This window comes from Monodon monoceros, unplaced genomic scaffold (assembly GCF_005190385.1).
Source record: "Monodon monoceros isolate NGI ecotype Baffin Bay Population unplaced genomic scaffold, NGI_Narwhal_1 Super_Scaffold_6, whole genome shotgun sequence".
Lineage (NCBI taxonomy): Eukaryota > Metazoa > Chordata > Mammalia > Artiodactyla > Monodontidae > Monodon > Monodon monoceros.
Window position 1 is genome coordinate 74,852,259 of NW_021703783.1, and position 12,277 is coordinate 74,864,535.

General features: G+C 44.8%; 1 protein-coding gene and 1 non-coding gene across 6 annotated transcripts in view; both read right to left on the reverse strand.

Moving 5' to 3' along the window:
- TMCC3 (transmembrane and coiled-coil domain family 3) overlaps positions 1–12,277 on the reverse strand; it is a 350,901-nt gene that overhangs the window by 80,135 nt on the left and 258,489 nt on the right. The window lies entirely within an intron of this gene.
- Positions 10,107–10,213, reverse strand: LOC114886290. The gene has a single exon (XR_003791297.1). It is a non-coding gene; the product is annotated as a U6 spliceosomal RNA (small nuclear RNA).

Below are 12,277 nucleotides of genomic sequence, written 5' to 3' on the forward strand. Positions count from 1 at the left end.
AGAAAAACAAATACCGTATATTAACGCATGTATGTGGAACCTAGGAAAATGGTACCGATGAACTGGTTTGCAGGGCAGAAATTGAGACACAGATGCAGAGAACAAACGTATGGACACCAAGCGGGGAAAGCAGCGGGGGGTGGGGGTGGTGGTGTGATGAATTGGGCGATTGGGATTGACATGTATACACTGATGTGTATAAAATTAATGACTAATAAGAACCTGCTGTATAAAAAAATAAATAAAATAAAATTCAAAAACTAAAAAAAAAAAAGAACCATACTAGGAAACTTGGAAGGATTTCCATGAGGTATTGTTGAGTGAGGTATTGTTGCTGACCATAATGAATGAATGAATGGGAAAGGCAAATGTGGTCTGCGTGCCAGGCACTGAATGTCCACAGGGTTTGCCTTGTCTGAGCCTCACCACCATGGCAGGCAAAGAATGTGTTACATCCATATAACATGTAGAAACAGAGACTTAAAGAGCTAGGACTTGAATCCAAGTCACCCTAACGCTGGTCCTTTTTCCACCTCAGGACACTCTACTACTCTTGTCCCCAGAGGACTAAAAACAGGTCTTTATAGAGTCTGAACACAGTCTCTAAACAAAAATACTTAAGATCCAAACTGAAGCATCTTTTTTTTCAAGTTAACAACCCTTTGATTAGCAAAATGCCTTGATATAGAGTCTTGACAGAAACAATGGGAGACAGGACAATATTCAGCTCAAGTTAGCTTTTTTTTTTTTTTTTTGCGGTACGCGGGCCTCTCACTGTTGTGGCCTCTCCCGTTGCGGAGCACAGGCTCTGGACGCGCAGGCTCAGTGGCCACGGCTCACGGGCCCAGCCGCTCCGCAGCATGTGGGGTCTTCCCAGACCAGGGCATGAACCTGTGTCCCCTGCTTTGGCAGGTGGACTCTCAACCACTGCGCCACCAGGGAAGCCCTCAAGTTAGCTTTTTTTAAGGAGAGAAGAGGCTGACATAGTAAAAAATCGCTAAGATAATAACAGACCTCATACTGCCAAAGTGACTCAGGCTCAAATGTGGACCATTTCCAACAATGAGCATTAACATTCTGCCATATGAAAAAGGCTACCCAGGGCTTTTTCCTAAAGGGGGGAGCCCAATGGTACAGTGGGACACAATCCCAGGTCGGTGGGTCAGGCCTCTTTCACAACTTACAGAAGTTTGTTAGCGTTATTTCTCGACCCCTCTCTTCCCACATTCAGCTTTGTCATAAGAGACCCTGGTTGCTTTGTCTGGCAGAGAGCATCACAAAGGAAAGGCTGGAAGGAAATAAATGCCAAATCACTATAAGACTAGAAAAAGGAATAAAGGAATTGTGACTTCACCTGGTCAAGGGGGAAGGACAGGTGCAGAGGCTAAAGAAGGTACGTAATCATCATCTTCAGGCCCTGGAGAGATGACCACAGGAAGGTCATGGAAGCCAAGAGGGCCCAAACAGGAATGGGCTCAAATTACAGCAACAAAGGATGCACCCAGCCCAGGAAATGTCTGTTTGGGGCAGACAGGGTAATTAACAGTAACGGTACAACCACGAGGCTGGAAATTCGATTTCACTGAAGATATCCAATCTGATTGTGCTACTCTACTTCACAGAGAATCTCTTTGGCTCCCTAGTGCCTCCCAAATTATGTAATACAACTTGGTCACTGTTAAGTCCACAGCTTACCTTTCAGGCCTCACCTCGCACCTGATGGATGCCGGTCATCTTACGTGAGCCACGCAACCTAAAGTTCACATGCATGATATTCACAATGCCGGCCACCCATCCACTTGTTTATCAAACTCCAACATGCTATCTACCTATCTATCTATCTATTTATTTATGGCTGCATCGGATCTTAGTTGCGGCACGTGGGCTTCTCCCTAGTTGTGGCATGCGGGCTTAGCTGCCCCAAGGCATGTGGGATCTTAGCTCCCCGACCAGGCATCGAACGCACGTCCCCTGCATTGGAAGGTCCCAAAATCCAACATACTCTTTACAATCCATTTCAAGTGCTACTTTTTCCATGAATCTTTTCCTAGTCCTGCCAGAAAGCTGCCTGTCCTTTCTGTGATTCCCCCATGGTGCTCTTGTGGCACTTTATCCCTCCTTTTATCGCTCATCTGCTCCTTCAGGGGAGAGGTGGTGCCACACCTGCACCCAGCTAGTAGAGCTAGCATTGCCCCTTATTCACAGGAGGCTGTCCATTAAATGTTTGCTGAACTAAAGTGACATCATTCTTTATTTCCAGGAGAATCTACACTGAAATCATTTAAGATACATTTGAGGAGAATAAAAAAATGACCATAGCAGTTCAGTCCACATAGACACGACCATTCCAGGTAAAGATGTTTTCTTAATACCTAGGTAGTAAGTTAGTTCTACGTCATTTCAACCCGATTCAACTAAACAGATTTTTTTGAGTATCAATGAGCAACTTGATACACAAATAAAAATAAAGACTTAAACTTTAATTGAAGTTTCATTTACATGCAGAAAAGAGCACATCTAAAAAGAATAAAACTCAAATCTTCACAAACTGTCAAACTAGTGTAACCAGGACCCAGTTTAAAAAAAAAAGAACAGAAGCTCCCCTTGTGCCCCCTTCAGTCATAACAACATCACCCCCATCTCCAGAGGTAACCACGAACCTGACTTCTAACAGAATACACTAGATTTTTTTTGTTTTTGTTTTTGTTTCTTTGCAGTACGTGGGCCTCTCACCCTTGTGGCCTCTCCCGTTGCGGAGCACAGGCTCCGGACGCGCAGGCTCAGCGGCCATGGCTCACGGGCCCAGCCGCTCCGCGGCACGTGGTATCTTCCCGGACCGGGGCATGAACCCGTGTCCCCTGCATTGGCAGGCGGACTCTCAACCACTGCGCCGCCAGGGAAGCCCAGAATACACTAGTTTTGATTAATGTATCATGTGTTCCTCTTGTCTTTCTTTTGCTCCACACTGTAGGAGTCATAAGAAGGAGGGCTCCTGCCCTCCTGGAGCTCTGATGAGATCAGATTAGGTTGTTTAAAAAAAACCCACCTGCTTGATAGCCCCTATTAAGAAGTCCACCAAACCTCTGAAGATACAGAGGCTTTTAAATCTTACCTTACCAAACACAGCAAGAAGGCATCACCGCATCACCTGTTCCTCTTCCTTTAATTCTCAAGCCCATGGCAGCTGGCCACCCAGCCCCAGCATCTCAGGGCAAGGGCCCAGTTCTCTCACAGACGCTGGGCCGGGCCAGCTGTGTACGCAGGAATGTTTATGCACAGATGGCTGGCTGACTTCTGGCTTACTTTCAAGCTACAACAATGCCTGGCATGTCCCCGAGAGTCCAGGTGGAGGAAAGCAACAGCGTTTAAAGCTCAATCAATCAATCTTACTGCTGGTTGGCAAATCTCAGTTAGAAATGTCTGATGAGGGTGGAAAGCTGGAACTATTGCTGGGCTGCACGCTTCAGCCTTTTGCAGCCCTAGCTCTGCAGGATAATTAAGATCTAGCTAACACGTATCGCTAGCTGCCCATCCATTTCCCTGAACTCAAACTGGGATTTCAGGTATATGCTGGAAGAAAGCTGTGGGAGTCCTCCGTCCTCCATTTCATCTGGACTCGGCACGGAGGTCACCAGTACAACGCAGCTGCTTCAGGGCTGGGGCCCAGGGAGGAAGACAAAGGTCCACAGATCGCCCAGAGTCAATCAGCAGGTGGATCGTGGGACACGTGCTCCAGTTTTGGCACTAACATTTACCAGCTATATGTCCTCGGGTATATCTAATCACCTGTGTGGTCTTTGATTTCCTAATCTATAGAATGAGGAGACAGAAACAGACAAATCAGAGCTAACACTGCAAAATGCCATGAAGTGTACTCCAAGCTATCTTGACTGTGAGACAGTGCCACACACAGGATAGTCAAAACCCTGGGCTCAGGAGACAGACTGCTTTGGTTTCCATCTTGGCAGCACTCTTATGAGCTGTGTGACCTTGGAAAAATGACTTAGCCTCTCTGTGCTTCAGGTTCTTCTTCTGTAAAATGGAGATAATGATTCTTTGAAGAGTCGTGAGAAATAAATGAGATAATGCACATGAAGTACTTAAAGACTTCCTGGCACAGAAAATGGTTTCAGTAAAGGTTTGCTGTTGTTTATCATCCCGATTTCATTTAAACAATGTACCTGTATGAAAAAACTAAAAGACAATCAAGCTCCAAATTGTTAACAATGGCTATCTTTGCACTGCGGGATTGTAAGGAGTCATTCTTTTTATTATGCTGTTTTATTTTCCAATTTTAAAAAAATAAGGAAGCTGGACTTCCCTGGCGGTCCAGTGGTTAAGACTCCGCGCTTCCACTGCAGGGGGAACGGGTTCCATCCCTGGTCGGGGAAGTAAGATGCTTTATAGCACGGCCAAAAAATTTTAAAAATAATAAAATAAAAAAAAAGGAAGTTGAATTACCGTTTTGGCAGAAAAGATGCTGTCTTTAAAAATGACTGCTAACCTCCTTCAGTTCTCTCCGAATTACCTATTATTACCCTACGTGAAAAGCAGACCACCAGCGTTCTAGTGAAAAGCCATTCCTAATGGTGTTTTCCTTCTGGCAGCAGAAACATTTCCACTGTCATCTCAGTGTTCTGGAGCAAAGGCAAGGAAAAGCTTTAAGCCCTGGACAGATGTCAAAACCTGACACTGAATCATCTCTGCTCCAACCCAAGACTCTAGCACCATTACCCCCGGGAGCTCACCTTCCTCACTGGGATGCCAGGCACATCTCGGTCGTTATCAGGGCTGCTCAGACACATGGTTCAAGCTTCAAGAGAGGGCTGCCCCCCATGACATTTCATGTGTGCCCCCTAAAGCTCCAGAGAGACATGAACAAAAAGGGCAGCATAGCCAAGCAGAGGCACACCATCCAAACCAAGAGAACTGGAAAGGGGAATGCAGGCTCCTGTGGACACCGGGAGGGCGTGGACTGAGGCAGGAGAGCCTGGGGCTCTGGGGTCACAGAGTGGCCAGAAGGTGCAGGGGCCGAGAGGTCAGAACCAGGGCACAGATAACAACCACCTGCTTAGTCCCGAGGCCAGATATGGTAAACTTTTGCCTGAAGAAAACCTGCTTGAGCTCAGTCATGTAAGGAAAGGGTCAGGTCCTTCAAACCGGTGGTCACTGCCCAGGCAACAGGTATTTCAGAGCACACACGAGAGCGGTGTTACAGACAGGCCCACAAAGGAGCTACAGGTTCAGGACCCAAAGGCTTTTGCAGGTTTTTGTGGCCTAAGTGTCCGAGCCAACACAGCTGACATTCTGTACTCTTACTCATTTCAGCTGAAATCTAACTTTAGGTGTAGCATCAAGGCTGTTCCTCTGGTGTGCCAGTCAGAATGCGCTAGGCTTTGCTGGGGTAACAATCGACGTCAAAATCCCAGGGGCTTGAAGAAAGGGAAAGGCTTATCTCTCGCTCATGCTAACAAGCCTGCTGCTAGTAGGCTGAGGGACCCAGGCTGTGATGGAGCCCCTACCATCAGGAATGCTGCTGGTGGCCATGGCAGGGGCAGGGAACTTGGTGAATCGTCCACTGGTTCCTGAAGATTTCCCCAGAAGGGACTCCTGGGCTTCCTGAACTCACTGCACTGGCCCTACCTAACTTCAATCCTACTACACACACGGGAGGAAAAAATATCCTGTGAGTGACACGTGCCATATCCTATTGGCTAAAAAATCTGAGACAGGTTCTACTATTATTACCATTTTACAAATGAGAAAACTAGATGCAGAGAAGCTAAGTAAATTGCCTAGTAAACATCAGAGATAGGACTGAAATCCAGGCTGTCTGTGTCCAGAGCATGCTTCCCTGACAATACTGACCAAGTACTTTTATTATGAGTCAGACATTATGCTAAATATTTTTTGTGTATTCACATATCCTTCACACCAGCCCTATTTTATGAGAAAAGCAAGGCTCATAAAGAATATGTATGTTTCTTGAAATCCACAGAAAATAAACAGCTTAGCAGGGGCTCCACTGGGTTTATATGAAATATGCAAGACTCTGGGAGATCTGTACAAGCCACCAACCGCATGAGCACCCATTCTGCAGTGTCCCTCACATGGTCACCCGGACTTCTGTGGGCACTCCGGGTTTGGTCCAGACCCAACCCTTAGGCTGAGCTTGAAATCTTCATCCACGCGACTTCCTACCAAGGCCCTGGTGTTGCCACCTGGAGCCACACCCCTCTCGGGTTTGGCACGGCCTGTAAAGTCCATTCCACTTCATCCATGCTCTAAAAGGCAAACAGTGACTGAGGCAAAATAATTTTATGAGGATAAAAAAGCTATTGCTTTTATCAGAATCATGCCCACACATTTACAATCACAAAGAGAAGAAGGAGAAGGAGAAAAATGGTAAAAACCAGAAAAGCAAGTAAGATAAGGAGCCTATAAAGAAGATGCTGGGGTCTTACAAGTGAAGAGTTGATATCTAGATATATACAGGAACAGGCGCTCAGCAGATAAGCCATGGATTTGCCTGGAGAGAAGGGAAGACACCCTTCCCTAGGCTGGGTGACAGAGCTGAGAAAACAAGGCACTGCTCAGCATGGCCCTGAAGGGGGGAACTTTGTACGTTCTATTCGAAGAACGTGAGCTTTATATCACTTTCTTTTTCTTTTTTTAATGTATTTATTACTTTTGACTGCGTTGGGTCTTTGTTGCTGAGTGTGGGCTCTCTCTAATGGCTGTGAGCGGGGGCTACTCTGTTGTGGTGTGCGGGCTTCTTATTGCGGTGGCTTCTCTTGTTGCGGAGCACGGGCTCTAGGCGCGCGGGCTCAGTAGTTGTGGCGCACGGGCTTAGTTGCTTCGCGGCATGTGGGATCTTCCCGGACCAGGGCTTGAACTCGTGTCCCCTGCACCGGCAGGTGGATTCTTAACCATTGTGCCACCAGGGAAGTCCCTATATCACTTTCTTACTGGTAATATACATGATGCTACCAAGCCATCTTCCCTCTTGCTACACTGTGGTCACCTGATACGCACTTGCAAAATGTCTAGCCACTCAGTGAATACGGAACCCAGGGAAGCCAACCCATTCACGGGACCCTAGCATCAAACATTAGGTTTTCTTGCTAATTGAGCCAATCTGTACTGGAAAAATAACTCTGAAGGCTCAATAAGCATCCTTATCAAGACGTAATTACTCCAGATACCTATACAGAATATTCAAGACCTATATTTGAGAAGAAAGCTACTTCTCCACACTACATGCTCAAAATGAAAAATCCGAAAGACCCTCATGTGGTACCCAAAAGGATATGTTATTAGTAAAGTGTCTTAGTATAATGTTTGTTCTAATTTGTTTAGACAAAGAACACTTCCTTTCGTAGTTCAATTCTGACAATGGCACATTCTGTTCACGGTGTACGGAACAGGAATTGAGTCACTAGTTTTACCATAAAGGTTTTATTCCTCCCCACCTCTTCCTCTTGGTATCACTGAAAAAAGAAAATCTGTAGCATCAAAAGTTCTCTTTCTTGACTGCAGGTAAAGTAAACCTGGAATCAAGGATCCTTTGGAACCGGGGCTGGAATACACGTACTTTTGAAAGCCCAATCCTTTATCCACAGATACTGCTAATTAACAGTGTAAGGGAGATTAGGCAAAGTGTTCAGGGTTCTCAAACACAAATTCTTCAAATATCTTCAAGCACTTACAAACACTTGATACTGTAATTAGAAATAATTATCTTCTCATTTAACCTCTACCAAGCGACAGTGGTAGGTAAACTACTTTGAGTTACATACACTAGGAAAAATACCTATTTCTTCAAAAGAGCTTTCAATTAATGCAAACTAATCCCTTACTTGGTAAGGATTTACTGTGTACTTTATAATCTACACAAGAATTAAATTAAAGGAGGGGGGAGGCCAGATTAAAAAAGATTGTGCCTTGAAGAGCAGAAGGGGAAGGGTATGGTAATGAAAATACCAATCTACACTGAGAACCATGGGCAGCTAAAGGACAGCCATGTCCCCGAGGGAGGGAGCGGTGGAGGCTGTGAGGAGGCCTGAGAAAAGGGTGCTACTGAGAGGAGGAAGGACTCTCTGGGAACCCCATGTACCTCAAAAACAGGCAAGTTTAGGGATGGGAAGTGAGCCCCTAACGCCGGCCCCTCACCTCTACCAAGAACTCCGCCTTCCTGATGGAAGGGGTCACAGTTCCTTCTTGCGGCGAGACGCGGGATGGTGAGTTCTAAAGAAGGGGAAACAGGAAGCCCCAAACTTAGGAGTAAACTAGAATAAGCGTCATTGAGGCTTTTAGTTCCTATACTCAGAACAAACCAAGGGAAGGGGTGAGTGAGAACCCCTGGGCACTAACCTAACAACTTCGGAGGGGTTCTGGGATCCGTCCCCACCATGGTTATTCCCCGTCCGTTCCTAGCAGCGTCTGTCAGCAAAACCTTCCCAGGAAAGGGACCTGAGCACTTGCTTTGAGGGTTAAGGGAGAAGGGACGTTCTGCTCCAGGAGAAGCACCCCCAGGAACTGAGGGAGCAGAGGCAGCTCTAAGGGGCAAAAAATGGTTCCCAAGGCCCTGATCCAGTGGGCAGAGCAGAACGGCCGGAAAGGAAGCCTGCGGGCAGAAGGCCTGCCTCCCCCCAGGGCCGAGGCCTAACCTTCTCCTTTTCCTATAGCATTTATTCACCGCCTCCCCTACCCCCGAAACATGGAGGATGAGTGTTCTTGGCAGGGACATGTGCTTAAGCTAAGCTTCTGAGCGATAACTACAAATCCCAGCCCTGTCCTGCTGTCTTTCGGCATCTCCAATCTGAACAAGGTGTTTGAAGGACGCGTATCGCCCTCTTAGATACACAATGATGGATAACTTCGTATGAGCGGCAGTCACCTGCAACAGAAGTTACTTTCAGAGGTGGAAAAATCCTTAGAGATCTCACTTGGCCTAATGCCTGCTTTTAAAAGAAGCAGCCTGAATACATACCCGAGTAACTTTTCATTTCAATCTATGCTCTGTTCATTATAGGTGCCCTACATAAAAGGGAAGGCAATTTGTCTACTAAAGTATAGCTTCTTGGATCAATACATAAAGTGGATATAATAGTAAATATGATAGGGGTGTCTATCAGATACCAATAATCATGTTTCCCTTTTTGCTGTGGCTACTAGGAAGTTCAGAACCAAACTGAGAGTTAGGCTTGGCAATGCCTATTTGCTTTTCCTTCCTTTTTTAGAACTTTGGGTATTATTGCCACTCCACCTATATTTTCCATGTGCCTATCATAACCTGATTCTCATTGGAAAGAGGTAGGTGAACTTTAATCTAAAGATGCTATAGTATGTCAGGCTGCCTGGAGATGAAACTAGACTCACTCCCAAATGTAACTGGGGGAATGTGGTCAAACACACTGAGCTTATAAGTTGGCACAGCTCCTTCCATCCTCCTTTCCCAGGGCACCCAGAGAAAGCAGGGTCACAACTTGGTCCATGTCCTTTGAAAAGATGCTATATTAAGACTGAGCCAGAAAATGGCATTTGGTACTCAGGCCCTAAAGCACATTCCCTAAGCAAACCTAAGCCTCATAACTGAACTATTCCCTGCAGACCAGGGGTTTAATTTGTTTTTGGTACTATAACAAATACTGGGGTAGGGGCATATGTACTAGATGATCTGTAGTATAGAATTCTGTTTTAAATGGATCAGAACACTACTAGACATCACACAGGGCTTAGAAATAACATAGCTAAGTTTTGAGGGAGCAAAGGAAAACTGATCTATATTCATTTCTTTCCCTTTTGCAATACTGACGTTATTTCCCTTGAGCAACTTTATTTTTTCTAATGTAAGCCAGCAGCATTTTCATCAAATAGCAATTGGAAATAAAAAGCTGCTTTCAGTTCTACCAAAATTATAAACAGCATTACATTTAACGAAAAAACCTTTAGATGTCCATGAAAAATGCATTCAATCAACATTTTGATATTTATTAGTATGGAAAAACCACCTTACTTTGAAGCCATGCTGGACCTTCAAATGAGACAATCAATATAACAACTCTGACTTCTCTGGACTGAATAAAATTATCTTTTTATTTTTTTAAAATACTGAACGCTTCATGAATTTGCGTGTCATCCTTGCGCAGGGGCCATGCTAATCTTCTCTGTATCGTTCCAATTTTGGTATATGTGCTGCCGAAGCGAGCACAAAATTATCTTTTTAAAAGATAAAACAGACCATGTCCTGTTCCTTCTCAAAAATCTTTTAAGTTCCCTAAAGTGTGAAATCCTTAGCGAAGAATTTAAAATGCTCTTGATCAGGGTCCTGTCTTACCCTATACCAGCGGACTCATCCGTAATGCTTCTGTGAGCACATCTACACACCAGCACCAGAGTAAGGATGCAGCTTGATACACGCTCTCCTCTAATCCCCGCAGCTCCATGAAGTAGGCACCATTAGCTTTGCTTTATAGATTTGGAAGTGAGGAGCCAGCAAATAAGTCATGGTTACAGCTAATAAGACACAGAACCAAGATTTGTACCAAGCTCTAAAGCTTTTAACCTTCACTGCATTCCGTTAGTCCAATAAACCCCTGAATGCTTCACGCACTCTCCTAAATCTCCGTGTTAAGTACCTCACCCTGGCCTTCCATACCTCCATCCCCAGGTACCTTCCAAGGACCAACCCAAACACTGTCTCTTCCACAAAGCCTCCCCCATTCCCATGCCCAGCTTCCTTTATACTCTCCCCCAAATCTGCATGTTCCCCTTTTCCAGTACTTCTTCTCTAGGTCTGGTAAGCATTTGTGTAACATTTGTTCCCCCACTGTCTTGAAGCCTGGAGGGGAGGGAATGTCTCCTAAGCCACCTGTGTCCTGCCCCACATTCCTTCCTCAATAGGACCTTGTTATCTGTTGCGTGAATCAACGGTTGACAGAGCCAACTGGGGCAGCCAGTTGTCCCACATGTTTAACATCCTCTCAGCTGCTTGCAACGAGATCAAGAAGAACCTACAGCTGAGGTGGTGCTGGACTGCTTTCAAGACAGACTGGACTTTGGACTGTTAATTAATGGCTTTGATTCATGCAAGAGATCAGATATTCAGGAGACTAATGTGTCTCACGGCTCTTAGCTGCTCCAAGCAGAATACAGGCAACCAATTATCAAACGACAGATTCTAAGACCCACAATGTACAGAACATGCAGGTGTACTCCCTTCCTAAGTGACATTTCCGCTGCGGTGACCATCCTAACTGTTGCAGAGAACTAGGTGCCTGCTCCTTCTAACACATCCATGTCTGAGCTCAATCCATTATTTGTGGTAGCATATAAGGAAGCAGTCTTGTATTGCATTAAATGAAAAACTTTAAAAAACAATTTAGCCAATACATCAGCAAGAATGTCAAGGGTACAGATGATCCTTGAACAACATGGGTTTGAAATGCACAGGTCCACTTACACACAGATTTTTTTTCAATCAATACTACGGCACTACACAACCTGTGGCTGAATCTGCGGAAGCTGGGGCCGACTACGGGACTTGATCATCCAAGGATTTTGGTATTCAAGGCCCAGGGATACCAAGGGACGATTATAGCTCCTTGTGCCTTAGGAAGTCACAGTTCAATAGAACAGGAACACAAAAATAAAGGAGCCCTTTTATCCTCTAAAGTCTAAGAAGGCAATGACTTGTTTAAGGCCAAAAGCAGGCATCAAGAAGAATGGTCCAAAAGAGGACAGGATCTTGGCAAGATAGTTCAAATTTATTTTAAAAAGAGAAGCTACTAGTTACTAAGGACTTATTAAGTATCGTATAATTTTCTAAATGCTTCACATACATTATTTTATTTTTCCTTTTAAGAATCTGAGATTACAACAATTATTCTCATTTCCAGATGGAAAAAGTAAGGGACTTATCTGAAGTCATAAAGCTAGCATGTAGAAGAGCTGTGATTCCACCTGGCTCCAAGGGCTGGGCTTTCATAATATTTCCAACCTCTACTGAGAGCCTACTGCATATACCAGACCCTTTCCTAGACATGAACATGTTTTCCATAACCCTTACAATGCCTAAAATTTCCTTTACTTATATCACTGTGCTACCGTTAAATATTACAAAGTAAAAAGTATGCATGGTAGAGAAACCAGAAGCGAGAATACTAACAGACGGCTTTGGACAGTTCTTGGTGCTACAAGGCAATTACTGGAGATATTCCAAATTTGACATTTAATAAGTAAAACGAAACACTAGCTTAAATCCCAAGATATCTTG